We start from the raw sequence: 27,166 nt of genomic DNA, 5'->3' as shown, positions 1-27,166 counted from the left end.
TCACTTTGCCCTGTTTCCCATCTAAAAATGAGGTGAAGAAATACTCCCGTATTTCTGCCAAGAAAACCCCAAATGGGGTCACAAAGAGTCAGACATAACTAGAAAATGACTGAATAGCAATCCCAGACTTAAAAGTGTGTCCTGTAGCCTATTCTCCCTCCCTCCCCCAAGAGAGCTGGTTATCAAACACTTACCAGCAGACCATGGCTCATCGAGTTATCATTTATTCCAAAGAAATAAAAGACGAGTGATACCAGACTACCGGGTATGGGAGGAAGATACTGAAGGTGTCTAGGGGTATCGCCAACTGCTGGGGGTATCAAGAACAGGGACTGTGCTCGGGGCATAGATGAATGCTTCTTCCATCACCAGCCTCTTTTAACCAGCCCCAATTTCCTTATCTGTAAAATGACTAGATCATGTGAGGTGGAGTTGGAGAGGATCTTAGACATCATCCAGTACAACTCCCTCTTTTCAGAGAAGGAAACTAAGGCCCATGACTAATTATCAGCAGACGCAGGAGGAGGAGCCCAGATCTAGTTCTCACCTTCAAGGCTTCCTCCCAGAATATCATCCAGAGGCCAGCCAGGCTCTGATCTCCTCATCCTCCCCAAGGCCTCTCAATCACATCTAGGCTGAGGGCCTGGCCCTACCATTTAAAAGGACCAGATCTTCTTATTTTCATCCCACTTCTTTCCTCAGGATCTTGGTGGGTAAATTGCTTATGTGTCAATGGGGAACCTGAGGCCCCAGAATGGTTCATCTAAGATCTCAGAACCTGTTGGTCAATGGTTAAACCTCCAATTACCTGCCTTTTGACCTAGCTCTCCTCACCAGGCCTCAATAACCAGGGAACAATTTTATTTTGGTCTTAAGAAGAATGCAAGTCAAGCTGAGGGAGTGTTGGAAGGGAGGGACAGGGGCAGGGAAACAGCCAACTCCCTCATTGTTCCCAGAGCCCTCACCGATGACCTGGTCACTGGGCCTGAGCCTGGGTAAGGAGGAAGGGGTGGGGGGTGGCTATCCCCGGCTGCTGGGGAGGAGACAAGAGGCTCTTTGTGTCTCTGGCTCCTGAGACACCTGTTCTCTCTCCCCTCCTAGCTCGCCTGTCTGCCTGCCTCCATGTGTGCGGCCTTGTTTATCCTGCGGCTCCCATAGCCCCAGCCCAGCCCTGGCTCCCAGCATGGGCCTTTGGCAGCCTCCACCAACACCTGCCCAGTCCTGGCAGCGGAGCCTGTAGGAGACGCACAATCACCCTGCTGTTGACATAGTTGTTTATTTTCAGGAGGGCATCGAAGGGAGGGGACTGGAGGGGAGGGGGATAGACAGGGCAAAGGCATTTAGCAGCCAGTCAAGTTAATTCACAGTTGGTCCTGGAAATCAGTCTTCACTGCCACCGCCCGCTGCCCCCACCCCAAATATTGCTGCTGTTCTTGCTTCCACATTATCCTGGAGCCAGGTGTTCCAAAGGGGCAGCACCCCAACCACACAACCCCATCAAATGGGCAGTCCCTGCTACCCCTGCTGCTGTTCTTGCTTCCACCATCCCCCTGGCGCCAGGTGTTCCGAAGGGTAGCACCCACAATTGCACAACTCCTCCAATGGGCAGCACCCACAACCACACAACCTTATCCCAATAGTCTTATACACCAGCAAAGGACCCACACACAAGAGGAATGATGAAAAGTTTATAAAATACTTTCTCTATGAGCTGGTGAGGCAGGTGACACAAGTATTCCTAATTCATTCCATTTTAATGAAGAGAAAAGTGAGGTTCACACAAATTGTTACTTGTTCCTAATCATAAATCTATAAAGGGTCAACTTGGACTGGAATGTCAAGGTCTCTTGTCTGTGCTCTTTCCATTAGACTAGGACAACTCTAAACAGCGATATCAGCTGACACTCATATAGCACTAGAAAGCTTGGAAATGTCATCTTACTTAAATCATACAACAACCCCAAAAAGTAGATGTTAAAAGGGATTAGCCCCATTTTACAGTTGAAGAAACTGAAACTCAGTTTGAATGATTTGCTCAGAATATACAACTACCAAGTGATAAGATTCAAACCAATATTTCTCCCCTACTCCAAGGACAACACTTCCCACTACCCATGATACTGGTACGGACATCCAGGGAACACCCTAATATATAATAATATGTCGCCACACACACATGCTCAAGTTCTTTGGGGTACCCATGCCTGACACTCCTTCCCATCTAGATCTATTTTTTCATTCCTCTCTTCTGTCCTTGACACACTTGGCTCAACCCAGAAGTCTCTAGGAGAAAGGAGTTTCAAAGGGAGAGGACCCCTATCTCAGTATAAAGAGTATGATTTCAATTTATACAGGAGTCTTCAGTAATAAACTTCCCTAGTGGCTCTGCAGGGGAGGCTTACAGAATGAGATAAGGGGAAAGAGGGGGAAATGGTCAATATTTCCATTTAAAAGCATTATTGATCTTTATTAGACCTGGAAGAGAACTGAGGGATCATCCAGTTTGATCTTCTCATTTGATAACTAAGGAAACTAAGGCCTAGAAAAATGGACTTATTTGCTCAAGACTACACAGCTAATATCAGATTCAGGATTCTCACCCATGTCTTCTGACTTCTAATCATGTATTTTAAATTCACCATTCCCTCCAGACTGTAATTTTAGGAGCAACACATAGACTTACACCCTCAGGCCCCAAATACTTCTATCAGACTAATCTACCAAATGACAAGTATTTCTACCCAAAGAATTAATTTCTTGGGTTAAAGATTCATCTCCAGGGGCACCCAGTGGTGCAGTAGATAGAGCACCAGCCCTGAAGTCAGGAGGACCTGAGTTCAAATTTCATCTCAGAAACTTAACACTTCCTGGCTGTGTGACCCGGAGCAAGTCACTTAACCCCAAATGCCTCAGCCAAAAAAAAAATTAACCTCCAGAAGCCCCCCTTAGAATGCAAATAATATCTGAATATTATCATTAAACTATAACTCCCTTTAGTCAGAAATCTAGGACAGAGGAAAGTGACAAAATTCACCCCAAGGGCAAAGATTTTGTGGAATGATTTAATACAGAGCAGATAGAGTAGGCCAAAAACAAATGTTTATTGATTAAGGGACTAGAAGGATAGATTCATTGGGTATTAAGAAGAGTCAAGGGTATGCTAGTAAATGTCTAAGGAAGGGTAGGGGGAGGATGTGAAAGCAGATCTCTTGCTCTCTTGAGTCTAGGCAATCAACAAAACAGCAAGTCAAGCCCTGATTTTTCACATTTGTATATTTCTGAGGTGTAAAAGCTCGTCCTGAAATTTTAATAATTGGATCTGGGCTCACTTCAGTACATCTCTGAGCAGAAGTGAGAATAGCTTAAGGTCCCTCCACAATTTTGCCTGAGGCTAGCCCTGAATGAAGATTTCTGAATTCTCATTTTGAACTTCCAGAGCCCATTACAGGTAGGCCTCCTGGCACAGGGTCTAGCCATCCCCAACCAAAAGTCTTTGTTTGAGGAAAGTGTCTGCCTATCAGCGTAGGGACTACCAGTCTGGGGATCTAACTTGCAATTTCAGCTAGTCTGCTAAGTATTTGGGTGAGTTTAGACAAACCAGTTCCCTTCTCTGGGTCCCTCTTAGTAAAAGGAGGGATTTAGAGAAGCAAATTTGTGGTAGTTGGATGGACAGCTGGCCTTGGAGTTAGGAAACCTGGCCTGAAGTCCCAAATCTGCTCCAGGATGGTTGGCTGATCCTGGGCTAGACAACTTCGGCTCTCTAAGACTACTGGGAAGGTGATGATCCTCACGGGTAGAAAGTTTCCCATCTGGAGTCTGGGATTGCTACAGATAGAATCACAGGTCCAATAAAAAGTAAAATGAAATGAGGATGTTTTTAAGGGCCTGATAGTCTATGAATTCAGGAACCACTAGGTAGGTGATGGACACCAGGGATCATGGGAGAGGAAGGTAGAATAGGAGAGGAGGAAACCTGAACTGGCGACCATAGGACTTTTCCTAAATGCCTAGCTAGAATAGTACAGAAAAGCACTCCGTACTCTAGCAACATGTACAGCTTCCCTTCCCAACCACTGAAAGGTATTTATTAAGCACCTACTGTTTCACAGGTGTGTTATCTCATTTAATCTCACAACGATCCTGGAAGATGGATACTAATATTTCATTTTATAGTTGAAATGCAAATATCTCATTTTACAGTTGAAGGAACTGAAGAAGATGGAATTAAAAAGTGATTGAAGCGATTTGAATCCAGGTCTTCCTAATTCCAGGCCCCTAAACTCTACCTATCCACTGTGCTATCTAACTGCGTAGAAAAGCTCCTAAATGGAAGATATTTAAACACATAAAGCTTCAATTTCTATATCAGAAAAATGGAGCATTTGGACTAGAAGAGCTCTAATATCCCTTTTCTTGTTTTAAGGTCAGCTGTACATCCAGATTGGGAAAAGAAGCAGTGATAGGGGAAGGGTGGTTGGCAGAGAAAGTTTCACTGGGTTTAGACTCAGGAGGTAGGCTTAAGGATCAGCTGGATGGCCCTGCTTAAGTCTGTTCTAAACCTCAGTTTCCATTTGTCAAACATTCAATCTACATGACAGTCATGAGGACCAAATGAGATAATGCAAGTGCATTTGTAACCTTAAAGCACTAGATCACTTATGATCATTTCCAAGTCTGGGATTGGAGGTCCGGGCAAAATGAATGAAACTCGTCCCTCCCGTTCTTCCTTCTTTCTGCACAGTGGATGCTTTCCATCTTACCCAAGGTGAGCTCTCCCACTTCCAGGCTCTACCCCCCAGAACAGGACACCTCCACAAGGATAGTCAATAACAGTATTTACAGAAAAGAAGCACGAAAGCAGAGAAGGGATGGGAAAAGGGATAGGCAGGGGTTTACAATGGTCACAGGTGCAATTCTGCCTTCTTCAGGCCCTCCCATGCCATTCACATGAGGGACTCCTCCCTTTCCCCCATCCCCCACCAATATTCACTCAGCCCAGACTCAACTCCAGGGCCCCCTGCTTGGAGCTTTCCCCACCCTCCCCCAACCTCCCAAAAGACATCCTTCAGAGAGGCTGGTGGAGTGGGTGCCCTCAGGGTGAAGACCAGCAGGCCTCTCCCTCCATTTCCACATTCTTCCCCTTCCATCCCCAGCACAAAACAGAGGTAAGGAGGTTAAAGACAATAAACCAGGAGAGCTATTGTTCCAAACAAAAGATAAGAGGAGAGGCTCTCCAGGGAGTGGCCTCCCTCCCCTAGAATCCCTCCCCCCACTCCTCCCCAGCTACATTCCAGGGCAGACTCCCAGCCCTTAGTCAGGCTAACCCAGCAGGCCCCAGTAGCCCCTGCCTTTAACCCTTTCATTACCTTTCCAATTCTATCCATTTACTTTTTCAGGAGAGTATTCCTGGAAGAGATATTCCAAGGCTTCCTTAACCAGATGTGGAAAAAAAGGAGGCACGAGGAGAATGGAGATACTAAGCACATTAGCATTCATAAGGATAATAATAATAATAAAGTTAACATTTATATATCACTTGCTATGTACTAGGTACTATGCTAAGTATTACAATCACTACTTCACTTGATCCTCACAACAACCCTGGGAGATAGATACTATTATTATTTCCATTTTGTGGGAGGGAAACTGAGGCAAATAGAAGTTAAATGACTTGCTCACAGTCACACAACTGGAAAGTCTAAGGTCGTATTTGAACTTCAGCTTTCTGACTCCAGTCTCAGCACTGTCACTTAGCTAGCCCAAGGGTAAGTGGTATTCATCCCTCTTTCACCAATCCAGAATGTCCCGATATTGGAGTGAAAACCCTAAAATATTCTGAGTATCAAACAAGGGGATGAGAAATTGCATATAAGAGCATACTCCCCCACTAACAACCCATGACCTACTCTTACGTGCCCATTATTTCCTGACCTGGCACTTCCTTTAAGTACTTGTCTCTTCTGTTTGAGATAGTCTGTGAATGAAGTCAAAGGATATGAGTTCAAATCCCATTTCTGATAGTTCCTATCTGTGCGACTTTGAGCAAGTCACTTAAGTTTCCTGAGCCTCAGTTTCCTCATCTGTAAAATGAAAGGATTGTATTAAATATCCCTCAATGATCTCTTTATTTTCCTTTTTCCTCCTTCTCTTCCTTTCCTCTTTCCCTTTATTTTCTCTTCTCTTGGGTTCAATGAGCCCCTCAGGGAGGAGTGGTTTAGCCAATACTTTTGTGGTTGAGCTATTTTTCTATCATGTCAGACTTTTTGTGAACCCATTTGGAATTTTCTTGGCAAAGATATCGAGTGGTTTGCCATTTCCTTCTCCAGTTTATTTTACAGATGAGAAAACTGAGGCAAACATGGTTAAGTGATTTGCCCAGAATTACATAGCTACAAGTGACTGAGGCAAGATCTGAACTCAGGTTTTCCTGACTCCAGGGCCAGTACTTTATCCACTATGCCATCTAGCTAACCCTTAGCTGATAACAGTGGCCTTCAATTAAAGAAAAGACTGAACTCTAAGAAAGAGGTTTGGACTTAAGTGTCAAAAGACCTATAATCTGGACTGGGCAGGTAACACTAAACAAATTATTTTTATTTTTTGGACCTATAAGAACTCATCTGTAGAATGGGGAATCATTCTTTGCTCCTTTCTTCAGAAGATTCCTTTCAAGGCAAACCCATGCTTGACGTGGTACAGACCACATCAAGGAGAGGGAATGCGAGAGGACACCCAGAAAAGCTTTTGATTCAGTTTTTCCTCAAAAAGTCTTTTCATACATATTCCCATTAACATTTCCCACCACTCAGATCACCTGTCTGTAAAAATCTCTGTAACTTTCTTTCAATCACTCTTTAGTATTCACCTCTTCCCTTTGTCAATGGACTCAGTTTCTTTATTTGTAAAATGAGGGGATTGAATTAGAAGACCTCAAAGTCCCTTCTAATTCTTAAGTCTATAATCCTTTCCTCTCTCCCCATACACCCCTATATACCTGTATATACACTCCCAGAACAAATCTAAGCTTCACCAATTGTTTTATCCAATTTCTCAATAGAGTAGAAGTGGTTAGGGTAAGTGCAGTAGGTATTTGTAACAGAATTCTCCTTGGAGAGAACTTTTTTCCTTCTAGGTCCATCCTCCAGATTTTGTGTTAGGGACCCAGAATGGAAGAGCATCACCAATAATAATGAATTCTTTTAAAGACTAAATAAGAGGGAAGGATGTGGGACAAAACGGGGCTAGAAAGGAAACTGAGGCACTGAGTGATGAGCTTACTACCAGCAAGGCCAGGAACAAGAATCAACAGCATGAAGATGGGGATGGGAACAAGGAGCAAAGAAGGAGAAGATATATGAGGTATATGAATGCTATGGAATATTAATGTGCTGTAAGAAACAATGACCACAGGGCAGCTAAGTGGTGCAGTGGATAGAGCACCAGCCCTGAAGTTAGGAGGACCGGAGTTCAAATCTGGTCTCACACACTTAACACTTTCTAGCTGTGTGACTCTGGGCAAGTCACTTAATTCCAAATGCCTCAGAAAAAAAAAAGAAAAGAAAAAACAAGAAACAATGAAGACTTACCAGTACAGAGAAGCAAGGTAAGACTTACATTAATTGATCCAAAATGATGAAAGCAAAAACGCATGGTAACTATAACAATGTAAATGAAAATAACCAAAACTGAATGTTTGATGATAAAGCTTGACCCCAAAGAAGAAAGAAGAAAAGAAACTTCTTTTTCTCTCCTCCCCCTCAACAGAGGTTTATGTTTAAACAGACGTTATGGTTAGGGATATAATGTCAGATGTTGTACGTTGGGGTGGAGCTTCTTTTTGTGTGTGTGTTGTTGATTAGTTCTGTCCAACTCTTAGTGACCATTTGAGATTTTCTTGACAAAGATACTGAGTACTTTGCCATTTCATTTTCCAGCTCATTTTATAGATGAGGAAATTGAAGCAAAAAAAGGATAAGTGATTTGTCTAGGGCTACATAGGTAATCCATGTCAAAAGTTGGATATGAATTCAGGTCTTCCTGACTCCAGATCTAGCTCTCCATCCACTATGTCACCTACCTCCCCATGATGTATTAGTTTCACTAAAATGTTTTTCCCCCTCTTTTTTCTTCTATTGTGATACAAAGAGGAAATGGGATGAGAAATACAGTAGGGAAATGCAGGGGATATTAAAAGAAAATATAACAATCAAATTGAAAATTTTTAAATGTATTTTTAAAAAGATGAATAGATCTCTGACTGAATGAAAAGCCACCAGACCATCACAATTCTGGTTCTGAATAAGCCTCCCAATGACCAGGAATGACAGGGAAATATGTCACCTGCTATAAAATTCCTCTATCATAATCTTACCCTACCCTCTCAATTCCAGTTCCTACCCAGTCAATGAAATTACACGGCTATTCTTATTATGGGGCATATTTATGCCCACAAGGAAGTCAAACCAGAAACACTGAAAACAATGAGAGTAACCCCTTAATTGGTGAATGGCTGGAAAATGATATATGAAAGTAACTATTATTTTGCACTAAGAATGACAAATCTTGAGAAGATGGTAAGATTTTTATAAACTGATACAGAGTAAAATAAGCAGGAGCAAGAGAACAATATGATAAATGGTTCTAACAATCCAAATGAAAAGATAACCAAAAGGAAGTTGAACTCTAAGCAATAGAAAAAGCAATCAAGGTCCAAGGGGAAGAGATAATGAAATATACCTCCTCCCTCCTGGCAACCATGGGGAAGACTACTAGGAAAGAATATTGTTCATATTTTCAGGCATCTATATATCAGATGTTTTGCTCTAATTGTTTTTCTTTATCATAAAGTGGGAGGACGGTTCAACTGAAGGGGGAGGAATAAATGACTGTACTGGAAAATCAAAAGTCATTATAAAAGACACATTTAATTTGACCCTCTTTGAAAGTTTAAAAAAAGAGTTACTTAAACTAACGATTCCTTAGCTACTGGATATCTCAGACTTCTTTGCCCTCTGTCCCTTCTCTGTTCCACCCTCAATTTGAGAGGTCTCTCCCTTATTCTTATGTCCCCAAAAGCAGATAGCCTGAATCTGTTTTTGTTTTTTTTGGGGGGGGAGGTACTGCCACCTATGCCACAGCCCTGGAGGCCGTGGTTTCCTCTCTGAACTGGTTGGGGAACAGGACAGGACAGTGTTTGATTTCTCACTCCATCCATTCCACATACAGCACATACCATTCTAAGCACAGCAATTGGAGGTGGGGGTGGAGGTTGGGGTTTGGTCCAGACCAGGGAAAAGAATACTGCAGACTCTGCCCCCAGTGTCCCAAAAGGAGCTGGGAATCTGGCAGAGATTATAAACCAATAACGGTAAAGGGAGTCAGGCCATCTAGTCCCATCTCTTTCCCCTCATACAAAGCTGATACTTCCTCGTTCCTTTCCTTCCCTCTCCAGGACTAAGTCACTGAAACCTAAGCCGTACACATGTCCCCAGCAGACACAGTAGAACAATGGTTTGGGGGGGAGAGGGGAGGAGGGAAGCAATGTGTGATGGCTGGACACTAATGCCCATCCCACACATACTGCAGAAGGCCATTTAAATGCTAAGCCCACTGAGCAGAAGAATCTGAACACAGGTATCAAGGGAACAGATTTCTAGATTTAATTGAGGGTATCAATTCTCTCAGGGGAAGCTAAGGAGATGGTAGGGTGGAGCAGAAAGAATATTGTTTGAGAAGAAAAGAAGCAGCTGGAAATTCTTCTCTTTTTCCTTTACTCCCTTTCCCCTTCCTGACTTCATGGGGTTAATTCTTGACCCTGACATTGTATCACATCAGTTTGCCATTCAGTGCCTCAGTTTCACTCATCCTGTTCTATCCTTCCCACAAATGATTCATCCTTTGAAAGATGACTTATTTTGAATGCTAGGGTAAAGCAAGAAAGACTTTGTCTTATCCTAGCCCATGAGTTTCCCCCCAGAGAGAGGCAGTATCTATCCCTGGTAACTTTCCTCTTAATCTTACTCCCTTTGGCTCGGGCTTTCTCTTCAAAGAGGAAGAATCTGGGAAGAGAGAGGAGTTACAGCTGTTGTCTTCTCTCTATTTTCTTTGCCAGGCTTTCTCTAAACCAATCAACTGCAGAGCAGATACTATTTAGGACTCTCTGCCTTTTACACTCCTGAGAGATGGGCAGAGAAATCTCATAGAAGAAAAAGGAAGTTAGTGGATAGAGGAGAGTTTCTGGACTTAAGGAGAGCTAGGTCCCATTCATCCTAAAAGTGGAAAGTCCAGTAGCGGGAACTTCATAAGATATGTGTTAAGCTAATGTTAGCCAAACTAGGCAGGGATGGAATTAAGGAGAACAGGGGCTTTGAGAAAACCCTTTCCTTAATGGCAGGATCAGGGACAAGAAGCAGGGAAGAGGAAAGATGCCTCTCATCCTAGAAAAGGAGTACCACATCACCACAACCAAAAATCTTACTAAAGATTTAACTAAATTAACTAAAAATCTTACTAAAAACAATTCCATGTACAACTTTTTGTATACCTAATATAAGTATACGCACACACACACACACATATACAGACATACATACAAGTATAATAGCAATGTGTTATAATGGAAAGAATCTTGGATTTGAAGTCAAAAAGATCCAGATTCAAATCTTAGCTCTCCTATTTTTTCTACATATGATCTCAGGCTAGTCACCTGACTTCTCTGGGTCTCAATTTCATTTTCTATAATAAGAGTCTTAGATTAGTTCACCTTCAAGATACCTTTGGGCTTTAATATTCTATGATTTTTATGAACTCTGACTTCCAGCTAAGAATTTCCATTCAATCCAGAGGAGCAGAGTAGTACTTTAGGGCCCTTTTGCCAACCTCTCCTATCCAATGGAAACACTCTGTTTGCGTACTAATGCATTATTGGTAGAGTAGTGAATTGGTCCAACTGTTCTGGAAAGCAGTTTGGAAACAAGCTAAGAAAGTGACTAAAACGTCCAAATCTTTTGACCCAGAGCTCTCGGTGCCAGACATATCCCCCAAGAAGGTCAATGACAAAAGGAAAGGTTTCATCATATATACCAAAATATTTATAGCAGCACTTTTCAAAGTAGCAAAGAACTGGAAACAAAGTAGGTGTCCATGGATTGGGGATTGGCTAAGAAAGTTGTGACATGCAAATGTAACAACATGTTACTGTGCTGGGAGAAAGAAATGAAACTACTGAAAAGCAAAGAAATGAAACTACTGAAAAGCAAAAAAAAGCAAATAAACTGATGAAAAAATGAAGTAAACATACCCAGAAAAGTAACATAGCCAGTGACTAACATCAGAAGTGGAAAGGACCACAATTGAAACTGCATGTTATGATGAGAAAGCTTGGTCCCAAAGAAAAGGTCCAACAATGCATCTCCCTCCCTTTTTTGTAAAGGTGAGGGGACAATGCATTTGTAAGAAAGAATCTAAGGTTGGACGCGATTGCTGTATTAGGTGTAGTTTTGATGAACTTTGTTCTTCTCTTTTTTATTCTTTGTTAGAAAAGATGATTCCAGGAAAAAGGAGTTATATATTTTGAAATGAAAGTAATACTAAAATAAAGTATTAATAAAAATTAACTTAAAAAAAAGTAATCCATTCAACTGGTTTGTTAGCTTCCAGACCTACGCAGGATGGTTTAGTTTGTGGTGGGAAGTTGAAGGGAAGGGTAGGTAATAGAGAAGAAAGACTATGGGAGAGTTACAATGCAAAGACTTCAACCCAGGGACCAGTCAGGAATGTCACTGCCGCCTCTCCCCTACCCCACACCCACAAAAGATGTGGGAAAGGGCTGATTTAAGAGAAGTCTCGATTCTTTAAACTTTGGATCTTCACCATGGGGTTAAAGGGGAGGAGAGGGAGGACAGAAAGAGCAGGTCTCCCCTGGGCCCTCATTCTCAATCCCCTGGCAGGCACCATGACCATCACCAGAGTTTAGAAGGCCAGATTCCAGGAAGGGGACCAGCAGAGTGTGAATGAAACGAGTTCAGGCAGGAGCAGGCCCTCTTAAGCAAACAGTGAACACAAAAATAACTCCATTCAAAGCACGATTTACTGAGCTCCCAGCTCCAGCAGCCTGTCCTTCCAACACAGTTCTTTTCAAACATATGGCCTCACCCCTGAATGGGAGTGAGGGAGTGGTGGTTGTGGAGGAAAAGGGTCCTGTTCTATTGGTACTCCCCCCACCCAAGTAGGTGCCAACTTCTTGCCAGCCTTCTAATAATGTCCATCTCAAAACACCCTGTCAAACTAGCATCCTAGAATGGATTCAATTAGCATGTCAGCTCTTGCAGGGTAAGGGGTAATCAGACTCATATCTCTTGGGCTATCTATCTCCATACACACACACACACACACACACACACACACACACACTATCATAATACTAGGAGCATATTAGGTGCTCTGTGAATGTTGATTGACTTGGTCTCTCATTTATTTAGCTGTCTTGAGAAATATTAAGTCTAGTTTCCCCTGGGGGGGAGGGGGAGAAAGATAGCATAAATGATGGTGGGAAGGGGACTTAGAGAGGGGAATGTCTTATGACACACTCACAATACCAGGGAACACATTGGGAACATGTTTGCCCATCCCCGACTTCCAGTATACACTTGAAAAGCAAGTGGGCTAAAGACTACAAGTTAGTTTCCCACCTCAGCATCTTTATTAATGCTGTTTCCTGTCTGGAACGTTCTTTTCCTAAATCTCTGCCTATTGAAATCCTACCTGCCTTCAGAATCTGGCTTAAATGCCATTTCCTACATGAAATATTCCCAGATCTCCTTTCCTCTCTCTCACTTCAGTTGAATACACAAAGCACTTTCAGGTATATTTATTATATGTGTAAAGCTTGTGAATTGTCCTATTCTCTACCCCTGCCCTATGCTCAAATTGGCATAGGAGAGTGGCTAATCAACTCATCTCTCTATAGAATTCAATGCTCAAAGTTTAACTCAATAACTGCCCAAGACCTGTGAATTCTTCTGTGTGGAAAATTAAAGGTGAGGAGACTACAGATATGAGCAGTCTAGCATTAGTTTTAAAGAATTGGCTGGAGCTCTAAGAGACTCAGTGAATTGCACAGGATAAAAAAACTAACGTGTCAGAGTCTGGACCTGAAGCCAGCTCTTCTGGACTCAGAGTAAGGTTCTTCAACCACTGGGTCCCACCACTCTGCATCTAGTAGGTGCTTAAAAATTGTTTCAATAACACAGAAAAAGCCTAAGTTTGGGGAATACAAAGATTTTAGGGCCAAGGGAGGAGGTGGAAAACTCCAGTAGGTTTTCTTAAATATTTTTAAGTAGCAATCAATTGGGGAAGGAAATAATAATAATAATAATAATAATAACTTCCATTTCTATTTCAGAGAAAGGCATTCATAAAGTACTTATAAGGTTTGCAATATTTTATATAAATTTTCTGAATGGAGCTTCTTAACAACTCAAAGAGCTAAATAAATACATCACAGATATTTATTTCCATGCCTTTTTGAGAAGAGCATACTGAGAGTCATAGGGTTTAAGTGTCAACAATTTTCACAAAACAGCAAGTCCAAGTCCAAAATCTAGGTTTCTTTTTAATATAGAAAGCATTATGCCCACAAGCTCATATGGGTAGTAATGCTAATAGTATCTCCAGTTTTTATAGTACAGAAACAAGATGTAGTGTGTTCAACTTGCCCAAATTGATACGATTATAAATAAACAAAAGAGTCAGAAGTGGAATCCTGATTTCCAGATGACCAAGAACCAGAGTTGATTTTGTTCTTTTTTAGTAGTCCCCCATCTCTCTACTAGTTTGACCACCTATTTCCAGAGACTTAAATTCAACAACACATTCCTACAATATCCACTAGCAATGGAAACCAGACGAATAACATTCTCCTCCAAAACTACTAAATCCCCCCAAGATAGGGCATTTAGGGGTCAGTTAGGTGACAAAGACCACTGGGGCTGAAGTCAGGAAGACCTGAGTTCAGATCTGATCTCAAACACATTAACTGTGTGACCACGAGCAAAACATTTCTATTTGCCTCAGTTTCTTTACCTGTAAAATGGGGATAATAATGGTACCCATCTCCCAGAGTTGTTGTGAGGATCAAATAAGATAGTATTGTAAGGTTGTAAGGCACTTATCACAGTGCTTAGCACATGAGAAGCACTATATAACATTATGATTATGATTTTTGTTATTCCCAAGCTCCTTCTATCTTTCCCTACTTAGAGCAGTGGGAGGTTCCTAAACAGTAAGCAATATAAATACAGCCTAGGGGGTAGTTACTCAGGAGGAAGAGGCCTTAACCCTTCCCTGGTGACTTCCTCAGGGCCCAAGACATCTGGGGTTCCATCTCTCTCAGGAAATTCACCAAACCCCACTGACACAAAAGCACATCCAATCCTGGAGCCCGCTGCCAAGAAAGCTATGCACTGGGGAAAACTGTCCTGAGTATTCTTTCCACCAGACAGATTGGGCAGGGTGGGGAGGGCCCCACCAGGGAAATTGAGGGAAGGGTAGGATGAATAGAATGTTCCTTTCATTAAAATCAGCCAAACAAACAAAAAACAGCAAAAGGAGCTAGTGGGGCGAACCTAAACATAAGATCCTTTTCGGTGAATATTTAATCTCTCTTCTTTAAAGCCCAGTACTTGTATTAATTAAGCTTATGTCCAAATTTATGCTGTTCAAGATTGCCCACGATCAGCAAGCAGACTCGGTCTTTGCCCTTTTGCAGTTACTAAATCTGAACTATTAGCTCTGACCTCTTCATAATATGTGGGATTGGTTAAAAAGGGATACCGACTCCCCTTCTCATGGAAAGCTGAGGTCCCTAGAGGTACTTAAGGCCAGGGAGTGGGACCAGATCTCTAAAATTCCAGAGCTTGGTCAGTGGGCTCCACTTCACAAAGAAAGGGGAGGCCGAGTGTCTGAAAAATCAAAGCAGCAATTAAATCAAAGCCTTCCCCCTTCAGCCCAGCAGGCAACAGGGCCCCTTCATTCTCCTAGTTACCTACAGCCCCTGGGAGACCCCACAACACCAGTGCTGTTCTCAGTGTCTCTGTCTTTGTCTGTCTTTTTCTCTGTGTGTGTCCCTGTCTTTTTCCCTCTATCTCTGTCTTTCTGGGTCACCCTGGCTCTGCCCGGAAATTCTCACGGAGAAAAAGCAAACTTCCCAGGAAAACTTCCAGCTTCCTCCCTAGACTGATGTCGTGGGGGCCTTTGCCAAGAGGTCTGGCGGAATTCTGAAGCCGCTGCCAATTCCTTTGGGGTCAGAAGCGGAACCACTGGGTCGAGCGCAGGGTCTTCCCAGAAAGCTACCTCCCCTAAATTCAAAACTCATTCCCCTGCCCCGCTCCACGGACAACAAGCCCGAGCACATTCACAACTCTACGACATCTTCCTATGCTTACCCCATCCCCAAGATGAGCAACAGAGGGAGAATGCCACACTAGCCACTGGGAGAATCCCCCAACCCCTGGGCAGATCCAGCCCGAGACACGTGTGTGGTGTGTGTATTTATATGTTGAATACACTTTGTATGAAAACAATGGCGAGCCGCTGAGAATGGGACCATCCCCTTCCCTAGACTTTTATTTTGCAAGATCGGGACAAGAAAATTCACCTCATGTATCCCCGAATTTAAAAAAAATAATGGGGGGGGGGGGTTGTGAGTGTAGGGTGGGGGGGAGAGCTAGAGAAACAGCAGAATTAAGACACAAACAGGATGCCGCCTCCCCCATCTCCTCTTGGGAATGAACCTAGGGCTGATTGGATTGGGGTGGGGAGGAAGAGAGGGAGGGAGGGAGGGAGCTGAGAGGGAAGGGTTGGATTGATATCCCAGTATCTAGGGACAATTCCTGGGGGTTATGTGTATGGGTTATGTCACGCTCACTCATACTCACACTCACACTCACTCACACACACATACACATACACATACACACCATCTCTTCCCGCTAGGAAATCATTGTGACTGAGCCTCACAGACTGGTTGGCGAGACAGGGGCCCGGGTCAGTTATCAGGCAAAGAGAAGCCAGACAGACGCTAGGCAGATGGGGGAGTTAGGAAGGCATAGAGAGACTGAACTGGCCGCCCTGCTTCCCTTCATCTTCACATACAACCTGGCCCCCAACCAAGCGGCTCCGGAGTCATCTTCTCGTCTCCCTCTCCCCAGGGATGGAGAACTAGGATCAGATCGTAATGAGCACCATATCTAGAACTGGCACTGCCTGAGGGGCAAAGAAGTAGGGGTGGACGCCACTTCTGGGGACCGGTGGGTACCCTAGAAAACTTTACAAGCACATAAAAACTCGGTAGAGACAAGAACTGGAGTGTCCCCCAAAACATGTAAATGTGTCTGTCAAACTTCAGGTGTCTGAGAGGAAGCGGGGTACTCAGAGGAGTAAGCCGGGGCTGAGCTGTGTGGGGGGCAGAGGAGCGGACTGAAGGGCTGGGGGTGGTGCTTCCAAAGGACAGGGCATGGCAGGGCAGGGCAGGGTGCACTTACTACTCTCCCGGCTCCGGCTCCAGCTCCGTCCTTCACTGGGGCAGGGTTTCTCCCTCGGAATGATCTCGCCAGTTGCCGCGGCTTTCAGCTCACATGCCCCCCACCACGTCCAGAAGCGGGGAGGGATATGGAGAGGGTTGAGTGGGGGAGGTGGGGTGAGGGGTGCTGCTCCTCCGATTAGATCTAGATCAAGGGACGCTCACTCGCCAGCTCCCTGTTCTCCAGGCTGCCGGCGTCGTTGGTCCCAGGGTCCAAAGCTCCCCGGCGGGAGACTGACGTCTGTCGACGGCTACCGGCTGTCTGCCTGTTTCCCAGGCTGGGATCTCTGCCTTCGGGTCCCCAGAGCTCAGGAGCCCGCGCTCTACTGGCTCCTGGCTGCTCCTGAGGGCTGTCCGGATCCTGGATCCCCCTTTAATCTCTCTGCCCAGGGGCTCTGCCTCAGCTGAGCTGCTGTGATCGCCACTCGCTCGCTCGCTCCCTCCCTCCCTTCCTGCCTTCGGCTCCCGGCGTCTTGGAGTTCCGAGCCCAGAGTCCTGATCTCAGGGTTCGCTCCTTTCTCGGTCTAAGTCCAAGAACCGTCTCTCTCCTGATCTCTCTCTCTCTCTCTCTGCCACCCCACGTCACACAACACGGGAGGGAGGGAGGAAAGGAGGGAAAGAAGGAAGGAGAGAGCTGCTTGCGACTGCAGCTACTGCTTCGGCGGCTGTGGCTGCTGCTGCTGTTGCTGAAGCTGCTGCTTCCACCGCCTCACCGGCTCTTCAGCTTCCGAGGAGAAAGAGGGAGGGAGACAGAGAGCCGGGAGGAAGGGAGGGAGGGTAGAGAGGGAGGGACAGAGAGACAGAGCTCCCCCTCTCGCCCTGTCCATCTAGGCATCTCGCAGCTGGCTGGACAGGAAACCTCTGTTTAAAGGGGCAGAGCCGAGGTTGCCCCGGGTGATAGGGGGCGGAGGAGGGTGGGGGAGGAAAGAAAGAGAAAGGAGGAAACTAGGTCGGATGACTCCCCCTTTTCCCCACTCGGCAGGTACAGGTGTTCGTTTCTTCATCAAATCCGAGGTTCTTAGAGCTAGATCCGAAGTCCTCTCTCCAGGCTATGTTCAAGAAGGTGGCTGTTCATTTTTAGATTTGCAAGCTTCCTCCTCCTTGGACAAAGATCCCAGAACCTCTCAAAGGAAAACTAATCTTCCTCACAGCCAGGAACGCTCTTTAGGTCTAACCCAACTCCCTCTTGCTGCCATTTTAAAAATCAATCGAGTCAGCCCATCGTTTCCTCCTGCTCTTTGCTCCGAAGACAGGGATAGCAGCTCATAATAAAGACCCTTCCTAGTTATTCAGGGAAACCCATGGCTCTCCTTTCTCAACATCGCTTACTGCTCTCCCTGGACCTATTTTCCTGCCTTTTAGACAACAACAACATCTTTAAAGGTCTACAAAGTATTACAAATACATTATCTCATTAAATGCTTGGCTATTTTGAGTTGTTATTCTCCCGACCCTCTTCAGCTTCCATTGGGGACTGTAGGAGGGGAAGAGGAAAGAGGGGTAGAAGAAGCTTGGCAGATAAAGACTGGCAGGACATAAGCAGAGAACCTCTTTTAGGATGATGGGTGAGGACGCTTTCTTAACATCACCCATTACCAGGTTATTCTCTTCTTTCAAGAGCACAGTCCAAGTGCTACTTCCCACAAGAGGACCTCCCCCCATTTAATGCTCTCATTCTCCTGAAACTACTTTCTATTCCCCTGTGTATTTTAAATATTTAATAATTTGACTACATGTTGCATCCTCTGGGTTCCTCGGTAGGAGATTACTATCTTCCTATTTAGAATATACTAACCACTCGAATTATTTGTTGAATATTGTGGATGTGGCAGTCAGTTTGAAGAAAGACCTCAGTTCAAATCCTGATTCAGACATTTTCTGGCTGTGTGAACTAAGCCAGTCACAATCTCTCTGTGCCTCAGTTTCCTGAGGGGGCTGGGTCCCTTCCTACTCTAAATCTAGGATCCTATGAATTGAATTGAATCCTAATTAAAAGGCACAGAATACCTGGTGCAAACGATGAGGAGCCCATGTGTCTACCTTACCTCCATACCTGCAAAATCCTCACAAACTATGCAAACTTCCCAGTAGAATGGGAAAGATTAGCAAAAGAAAAAAAAAAGATTAAATATCTTCCCTAGGTCATTTAGGGAGCCTTTAGAGCTCCCAGGGAAAGTTTCTCAGATCTAACATTCTTTGACTGAGTCTTAAATTCCCTTGACCAACTTTAACAAAATCATGATTATTAGCCCAGCCTACTTGTAAATACATTTGAGAATGATAACAAGAGGAAATTTAGTTCATACAAAGTATAAATGACTTTCCTAGAACAGGTGGGTAAGCTGGGTAAAAAGGGAAAATGGTATCTCAGGAGGAGAGAGGTTGGGCTAGAGATATCTCCAGGTGGTGAATGGAGAGTAGTCTAAACTCTTTAGATATGTAGCTCTTGGCTTTGTTCTTCTTGGAGGGCCAAGATCTTTGGAAAGGACCTTGAAGTCATCTAACACAGCATTTTATGGATAAGGACACTGAGCCTAAAGAAGTGAAGATCATAGGGTGAATATTCAATCCCAAGTCCACCACACTATAACCATCTTCTGATATATTATCCAAAAGTATTTCTGTTATACTAAGGCTATGAAATCATGATTTAGATTCTAGATTCTTAAAAACTATGATTCAAGACTCCATATGGGGTCTTGTAATTGAATGTAAAGGTTGCAAAATTGTGATTATCAATAAATATTTGATTTGTATACCTATTTTGTTTACCTACATACTTGGGGTCATGTAAAAGTTTCTCAGGTGAAAAAGGCAGAAAAAGCTTAAGAAGGACTGATAGAAAACAGAATAATGTTTGGAGCTAAAAGGACCCCTGAAGTCATCTAGTTCAAATCCTATATTTTAAGATGAGGGAGGATAAATATATATTTTGTGCCTACTATTTACTCAGCTAAGCAGCTAGGTGGTAAAGTAGAGGCTGCCTGGAGTCAGGAAGATTCATTCCAAGTTCAAATCTGGCCTCAGATACTTACTAGCTGTATAACCCTGGGCAAGTCACTTAACTTGCTTGCCTCAGTTTCCTCACCTGTTAAATGAGTTGGAGAAGGAAATGGTAAACCATTCCAGCATCTTTACCAAGAATGAGGGTGTGAAGTGTTACCACTGAACAACAACAAAAATTTACTCTGCTAAGGGACTGATGTTATCTTATTCAATCCTCATAACAACCCTGAAAAATAGGTACTATTATGATTCCTATTTTATAGCTGAGGAAAATGAGGCAAACCAAAGTAAAATGACTTGCTCTGGGTCACAAGATTAGTCTGAGACTGAATTTAAAGTTAGATCCAGTACTTTATCCACTGGCCTGTAGTTGTCTCTAAAAAGGTGAGAAACTTCTCAGTAATACAGTGATCCAAGACAATTCCAATAGATTTGGGATGGAAAATGCCTTTAGCATTCAGAAAGAGATATAGAGATTGAATGTGAATCAAAGCATACCATTTCCACCTTTTTTTGGTTTGCTTTTTCTTTCTTATGCGTTTTCCCTTTTGTTCTGATTGTTCTTTCACAAAATGACTAATAAGAAAATGTTTAAAATAATTGTACAAGTATAATCTATATCAGATTGCGTGCTGCTTCGGGGAGGGGGCAGGTGAAAAAGGGAAGGAGAAAAAAAATTTGCAACTCAAAATCTTATAAAAATGAATGTTAAAAACTCTTTATATGTGATTAGAAAATAAATACTATTGAATAAATTTGTAAATGAATGTTAATGACTTTTATGGAAATATTTTGTATAATTTTATATGTGCCTTCTCAAAGGGGGAAAAGAGAGGAAGGGAGAGAATCTGAAACTCAAAGTTTTAAAAACAAGTGGTAAAAATTGTTCTACACATAACAGGGAAAAAATATTAAATTAAAAATTTTAAATGAATATTGAAAACTATGTTTATATGTAATTGATAAACTAAAATACTATTGAGGAAAAAAAGAAATTTTTAAAAATTAAAAAGATGAGAAAACAGACTGAATGCCTTGCCCAAGGTCATATAGGAATGGTACAATTTGGATATGAAGCTACTTTTTAGGATGAACATTGCCACTGTGGGGTCCAACAGCCTCTTAGCTGCAATCTCTACCTATTTTCACAATCTAAGGGATTGTCAGAAGAGACTTAAAGCCTTAAGGAAAGTACAAGACTAGGTGGGACTCCATAGGAGTTATTGTAGCTCTGTCTCTGTTTTTAAGACGATATCTACTATGGTCCAGAGTTTACTGAGTACATTTGGGTGACTGTAGGAGAGGAAATAAAGAGGAGGGTATTGTCTTTTCTAGAAAACATGGGAGTTGAGGGAAGATTGCTATAGATGAAAAAAGAGCAGGAAAAAAAAATGGAGCTTATCATTTCTTCTTCCAAATTTTCCCTAAATTCTCCTAGCATAAAGAAGGGCTATTTGGATTCTCCCCAAGGGACACTTGGCATACTACATTCATTACATTTACACAACTTCAGTGAGATAAAAGATCATGTACTTTAAGGGTTCTTCATCTTTTTTTTTTTTTTCCCTTAGGTAATCTAACAAAGCCTATAGATTTCTTCTCAGAACAATGGTTTTTGTTTTATTTGTTTGTTTTTCCTTCTGTTCCAACTTTTCCCCTCTTTCCCCCCTCCCCCCCTCCCCTAGATGGCAGGTAGACCTATACATGTTAAATATGCAGAACAATGTTTCTATAATAATTGAAGGATATTCTAAATTTCAGTTAGAGGTAAGTGAAAATAAAGATGTAAATGTTTTTCCCCCATCCAAATTTCATGAATTTTAAATCCAAGACTTTCAAGTTTCTCATTTTACAGAAGAGGCAACTGAGGCCCAAAAGGTTAAATGCCCTCATAAAGATAATATAGCTTACTTGAAGCAAGGACAAGACAAGTACCTTCATGTCCACACCCCTTGCCAGTGTCCATTCCACTAGATCTGACCATCTCTTTGAATCAGAAAGGCAGTATAGTCAAATAGATAAAATACTGGACTTGCAGTTGGGAACCCAGCTGGAGGAAATCACACAATTGTAAAGACTGGGTATGCTACAAAATTATGTCATCTAACCTCATCTGCTGCTGCTTACTGCAGCAAGGCAGTTCTTTTATTCGTCCCTAATTGATTCACTATCTCAATCCCCACAAAATCTATTTGAAATCTTTTCTTCGATCTTTAAGCCTCCCACGAAGTCCCTTCACCTACTGTCCTATTCCTTGACATCATCACCACTCACTTTTGTTTTCCTCCAGTCTCCGATAATGAGGTGGCCCTTCCTTTTACCAAGGCCAGCCCTCTATCTATTCCCTTGAGCCCATCCCCTCCCTTCTTCAATACACTGCCCTCTCAAGCATCCCTTCTCTCTAACCATCATTTTTTTTTTTCTTTTTACTGGTTTCTTTCCTACTGCTTTCAAATGTGTGTGTGTGTGTGTGTGTGTGTGTGTGTGTGTGTGTGTTTCTCCTGTCCTTTAACAAAAATAAAAAATAAACTTCTGCAGTCTCTACCATTCTTTCAACCTAATATCAAATATCTTTGTCTAACATATACTTCGTTCACTTCCTCTCCTCTCATTTTTCCCCCAAGTCCTCTATGTGATTTAGCTTCTGACTTCATCATTTACTTAAAACTTTTCTCTCCAAAGTTATCAATTATCTTTTAATCACCATATCTAATGATCTTTTCTTAATCCCCATCCTTCTTGATCTCTGGGCAACATTTGATCTTGTTGATTACCTTGTCCTCCTAGGCAATCTCTCTTTTCTAGGCTTATGATGACACTATTTTCTTCTGATTTTCCTCTTTCCTGTCTGCCTAGTTTCTCAGTCTCTTTTGCTAGTTCTTTATTCACATCATGTTCACGAACTGTGGGTGGCCCTGAAGCTCTGTCTTGGGCTCTTTCTCTTTTCACTCTTTATATACTATTAGACTTGATGATTTCACCCGCTTCTATATGTTCAGTAATTATCGTGATGCCCGTATGTATGTCCCAAATGTATACATTCAATCCTAATCTCTTTCCTGAACTATAGAACCAAATCACCATCTGCCTTTCAGACGTCTAGAACTGGATTAGTTATTTAGTCATCTCAAATTCAACATGGCCAAAAGAGACTCATTATTTTTTCCCCAAAACCCTTTCTTCCAAATTTCTCTATTATATTTGAAAGTACCTCTACCTTTCCTGTCACTTTAGGCAACAATCTCAATGTCAACCTGGATTCCCTACTATGGTTCACTTTATAACCTATCCCTTTGCCAAATTTGGTCATTTCTACCTTCACTGTGTCTCTGGTATATACTCCCTACTCTACTCAAACAGATTCTACTCTCATCCAGTTCCAAATCACCTCACACTTGGCAATTACAATGGCCTTTTCTTTGTTCTTCCTGTCTCAAATCCATCCTCACTTCAATTTATCCACTGTTCAGTTGGCAAAATGATTTTTCTAAAATCTGACCTTGTAACTGCCATCATACCCTCTCTACTCAAAAAACTTCAATGCCTCCTATTTCTTCCAGGATCAAATATAAAATCTTTTGTATGGCACTTAAATTTCTTTATAATCTAGGTCCTTCCTACCTTTCCAGTCTCCTTTTTTAAAAATTTATTTTATTTTCAATTCACAGAACAAAACAAGAATTTCCATACCATACAATAAAAAAGATGATTGCACATGAAACTGCAAATCTACTGTGTAAATCTATCATGTAACTTTCTCTTTTCCCCTTTTTTCTAATAACTTATGTTATAACTTATTCAGCCATTCCCCAATTGATGAGGATCCCTGTAAGCTCCAGTTCTTTGCCACTACCAAAAGAGTTTCTATAAACATCCCATTCATAATACTTTAATCTCCTCCAGATATTCTACTATCTAACTGCACTGGTCCATTCGCCCCTCTCTGTACCAGATGTTTTATCTCTGCTCCATCACCTCCTTTTCTTGGTTTTTCCACTTTCTTTTAATACCTAGTTCAGATCCGATTTTTCTGGAGGAAGCTTATTCTGGACAATGTACTTCCCTTTTCTCCTCCTCTCACTTCCACTAATGCCTTTACCTTTCAGATTACTATCTGCCTATATATACATCTTGTATATATCTAGTTATTTAGAAGGTTTTTCTTTACTTATCATGTATGTTATATGTGACACTGTTGACCATTCTCTCCTCTGGGATACTTTACCTTCTCCAGGTTTTCATGAAAATACTCTCCCATGATTTTCCTGATACTGGGTCAATTTTTCCTCCATCTCCTTCTATTGGCTCCTAATCCATATCAAGCCCCCTAACTTAGGTGTTTTCCAGAGCTGAATCCTGGACCCTCTTCTCTTCCATATTCTGTCTCTTGATAACTCATCATCTCCCAGGTGTTTAATTATCATCTCTATGCATCTGACTCAGACCTGAGCTTCTCCATGGCATCACTGTTTACTGGATATTTCAAACTGGATGTCACGTGTCCAAAAAGGGCACACTATTTCTTCTCCGCCCCCCCCACAAATGTACCCATTTTCTAAACTTTATTGCTATTGAGGGCACTACCATGTCTCCAGGCTCCCAGATTCCCGAGCTCATTATTTTTCTTGATTTCTCACTCTCCTTCACTCTACAGATCAATCATTTGGACAAGTTTTCTGTTTCTACTTCACTACAAACCTCCAATCTAACTCTTCATCTCTAACTACACAGCCATCATCTTCATTTAGCTTCTCATTATCTCTCACCTAGACTATTAAAAGTCTCTTAATTGGCCTCCCTGTCTCAAATCCCCTTCCTACTCCAATATAATCTACACCTTAAGCAGAGATTTATGTCACTCTCCCATTGCCTCTTGATGAAAAAGAAACTTGCTCTTTTAGTTTTAAAGTCCTTTACAATCTGGCCTAAACTTTTCTTTCTGATTTCCTTGTACAATTATTGCCCCTCCTACACTCTGTGATACAGTGGCTTTCGCATTGTTCTTCCCATCTAGAATCTCTGGCCCCTAATACTAACTAGCACTTGCATGACTCTAGGTAAATAACTTAATTAAGTCTGCTGTTTTATCATATATAAAATGAAAATAACCCTGGTACCCAACTTAAAGATTGTTGTCAGGATTAAATGAGATAATAGATGTAAAGTATTTTGCTAATAGCATTACATAAATGGGATATTTCCCTTTGTTTCTCCTCCTCGTCCTCTTCTGATACAAACTTTTTAAAAAATTTTTTTCAATAGTATTTTATTTTCTAAATACACATATAGTTTTCAACATTTGCTTCTATAAAATTTTGTGTTATAAATTTTTCTCCCTCCCTCCCTCCCTTACCTACCCCTTCCCCAAGACAGAAAACAATGTGATATAAATTAAACATGTGCAATTTAAACCTATTTCCTTATTTCTGCCACAGAGGAGTAGAAGTAATGTTCACTAAAGGTTCATACACATAATGGATTTTAAGCCTGAGAACTGAATTCAAATCTGCTCATGCTTCCTGTGTGCATTTGAATGAGTTACTTAAACAGTCTAGCAGGTTTCTTTATCTGTAAATGAGAGGCCTTTACTATCTCTTCCAGCTCCAAATCAGCAATCCATGCTTCTGTGTTTTCACCACGCTATCTTAACTCTCTATTCCTAGTAGAAATCAAACCACTCTACACCAGATTTGTGTGTGTCTGTTGTGTGAATTCCCACCTCTGTTGTTTTATGTATACTGTTCATTCACTGTGGGAATTACCTTGATGTAGGGCAAAGATTGCTGCCCTTGAGTCAGTGGACTTGGTTTCCCATTGGGACTCTGACATATATTAGCTTCGGAGTCTTAAATATTTCATTTCTCCTACCTTGAGCCACACTTTCCTCAACTATAAAATGGACATATTTTGTACTGCCAAACTGCAGGCTTGTTGTGGGGAAGAGAACTCTACAAACCTTAAAGTGCCGTGTTAGAATGTTTCTACCATTCCATATTAAGCCATATTCTATCCAAATGACCTAACTAAATTGTCCCCTGGGAAACAAGAGTGGCAAAAATCAAAAGCGAACACTGTGTCATCATTATAAGGGGCCAAATCCTGATTTCTCTATAGAGATCAGGGACTTTGCTTGTGGAGCATTGCACGAGCAAACAAATTTGATTTTATGTTTAAGCCAATTTTGTTAAAATGCTTTTTCATTCTAGAAAAATCTCTTTTTTATTCCTTGTTATAAAAGATGAGTCCCTGGGGTGTACTAAGAAGGGACATGGATATTAAGAGGATGTAAAAGCCAACGATATCAATAAAAAATAAAATAATAATAATGAAGTATCCCCTGCTCTATGAAACCTTTCAGGGTGATCTTAACCTAATAATCTTCCTTTCTGGAATTCCTACAGTTTGTTCGACATACTCAGAGATTTAACAACAACAACAATAATAATAGCAGTTAGTTTTAAGCTTTGCAAGATATTTTACACAGAGTATCTCATTTGATTCTCATGACAACGCTATGAGATAGTAGGTATTATTATGATCCCCATGAGGTTGAGAGAAATTAAATGACTTGCCCAGCTAATAATTTTCTGAGCCAAAATTTGAACTCAGGTTTTTCCTTACTCCAAAATAAAACTTGTATCCATTATACCACCTTTCACTATTCTCTAATGACTAGATTATAAACTTTTTGAAGGACAGGATAGAACTGTCATTTTTTTCTTCTTTGTTTTCCCTAACTAAACCCAATGCCTAATACACTGTAGGTGCCTAATTAATGTTGAAATGTTGTGTGTAAGTCCTATTGCCTCATCTAAAGGAGCATCTCTTTAAGAAAACAAAAATGAATTCATATTGCATAGTTCTGTTTAGATTGATACCAACCAATTATACCTTTTTACGTAATTCTAATTAAAATTATATATATTTGAATATATAGAATTGATGAGAACCAGAATGTTTTGGACCAAGAGAAACTGAAGAATTGATCCCTGAGGCAAGCAAGCAATCAGAAAGTTCGGAGAGAGATCAGTTTACCTCCATGGTCCCACCTTTTGAGAAGGTGGTCCAGTCTGAAATCCAAATTAGGTCAAACTCCTGAGAACCACCCTCTGCAGAGGTTTCAAGCAGTCTCACCCTGCCATCCTGTCAGAAATCCCAGTCATGTCCCTCCTGGGGATCATTATTTCCTTGAATCAGAACCTCACTGCACACTTCATTCCTTATGACTTTTGGTTCATATAGACCTATAATAGGTATCCAGTAAATATCAATTCACTTTTGTCTTTTCCTTTCACGTTCCTGTTTCTTTAATATTTCTCCACTGTGTTTTTGGGATAGTATCAAAAATGGTCTCTGGACTGGAATGGGGAAGAGAATGGGCCATTCTACCTGGGAGTTTTCTCTATTGTGTCCAAAATTGGGCCTCCTAAAGGCAGGGGAAGAAAGGCAGTGAGTAAAAAGCTGTTTAACTTGGGAAGGGGGTTGGTGTGGAAAGATAAGGCAAGGACTGTCAGCAAGCCTATTGTGTTTTTTGGGTTTTAGGTTCTCTTTCTTCCAGCCATTCTCACTGACCCTTTAATT

General features: G+C 41.8%; 1 protein-coding gene across 2 annotated transcripts in view; it reads right to left on the bottom strand.

The window, feature by feature from the left end:
• SOX13 (SRY-box transcription factor 13) overlaps nucleotides 1-17,432 on the bottom strand; it is a 75,352-nt gene extending 57,920 nt beyond the window's left edge. The window contains exon 1 of one of the 2 annotated variants that reach the window (XM_023501894.2): nucleotides 16,542-17,432. The gene's annotated coding sequence lies outside the window, so the exon portion shown is untranslated. The remainder of the gene's footprint in view (nucleotides 1-16,541) is intronic. The other variant, XM_003767607.4, reaches the window with a different exon arrangement.
• Between the last annotated feature and the right edge of the window lie 9,734 nt (nucleotides 17,433-27,166).

Source organism: Sarcophilus harrisii, chromosome 4 (assembly GCF_902635505.1).
Source record: "Sarcophilus harrisii chromosome 4, mSarHar1.11, whole genome shotgun sequence".
Lineage (NCBI taxonomy): Eukaryota > Metazoa > Chordata > Mammalia > Dasyuromorphia > Dasyuridae > Sarcophilus > Sarcophilus harrisii.
Note: the sequence above shows the minus strand (reverse complement) of the source record. Positions and strands in the feature narration are given on the sequence as shown.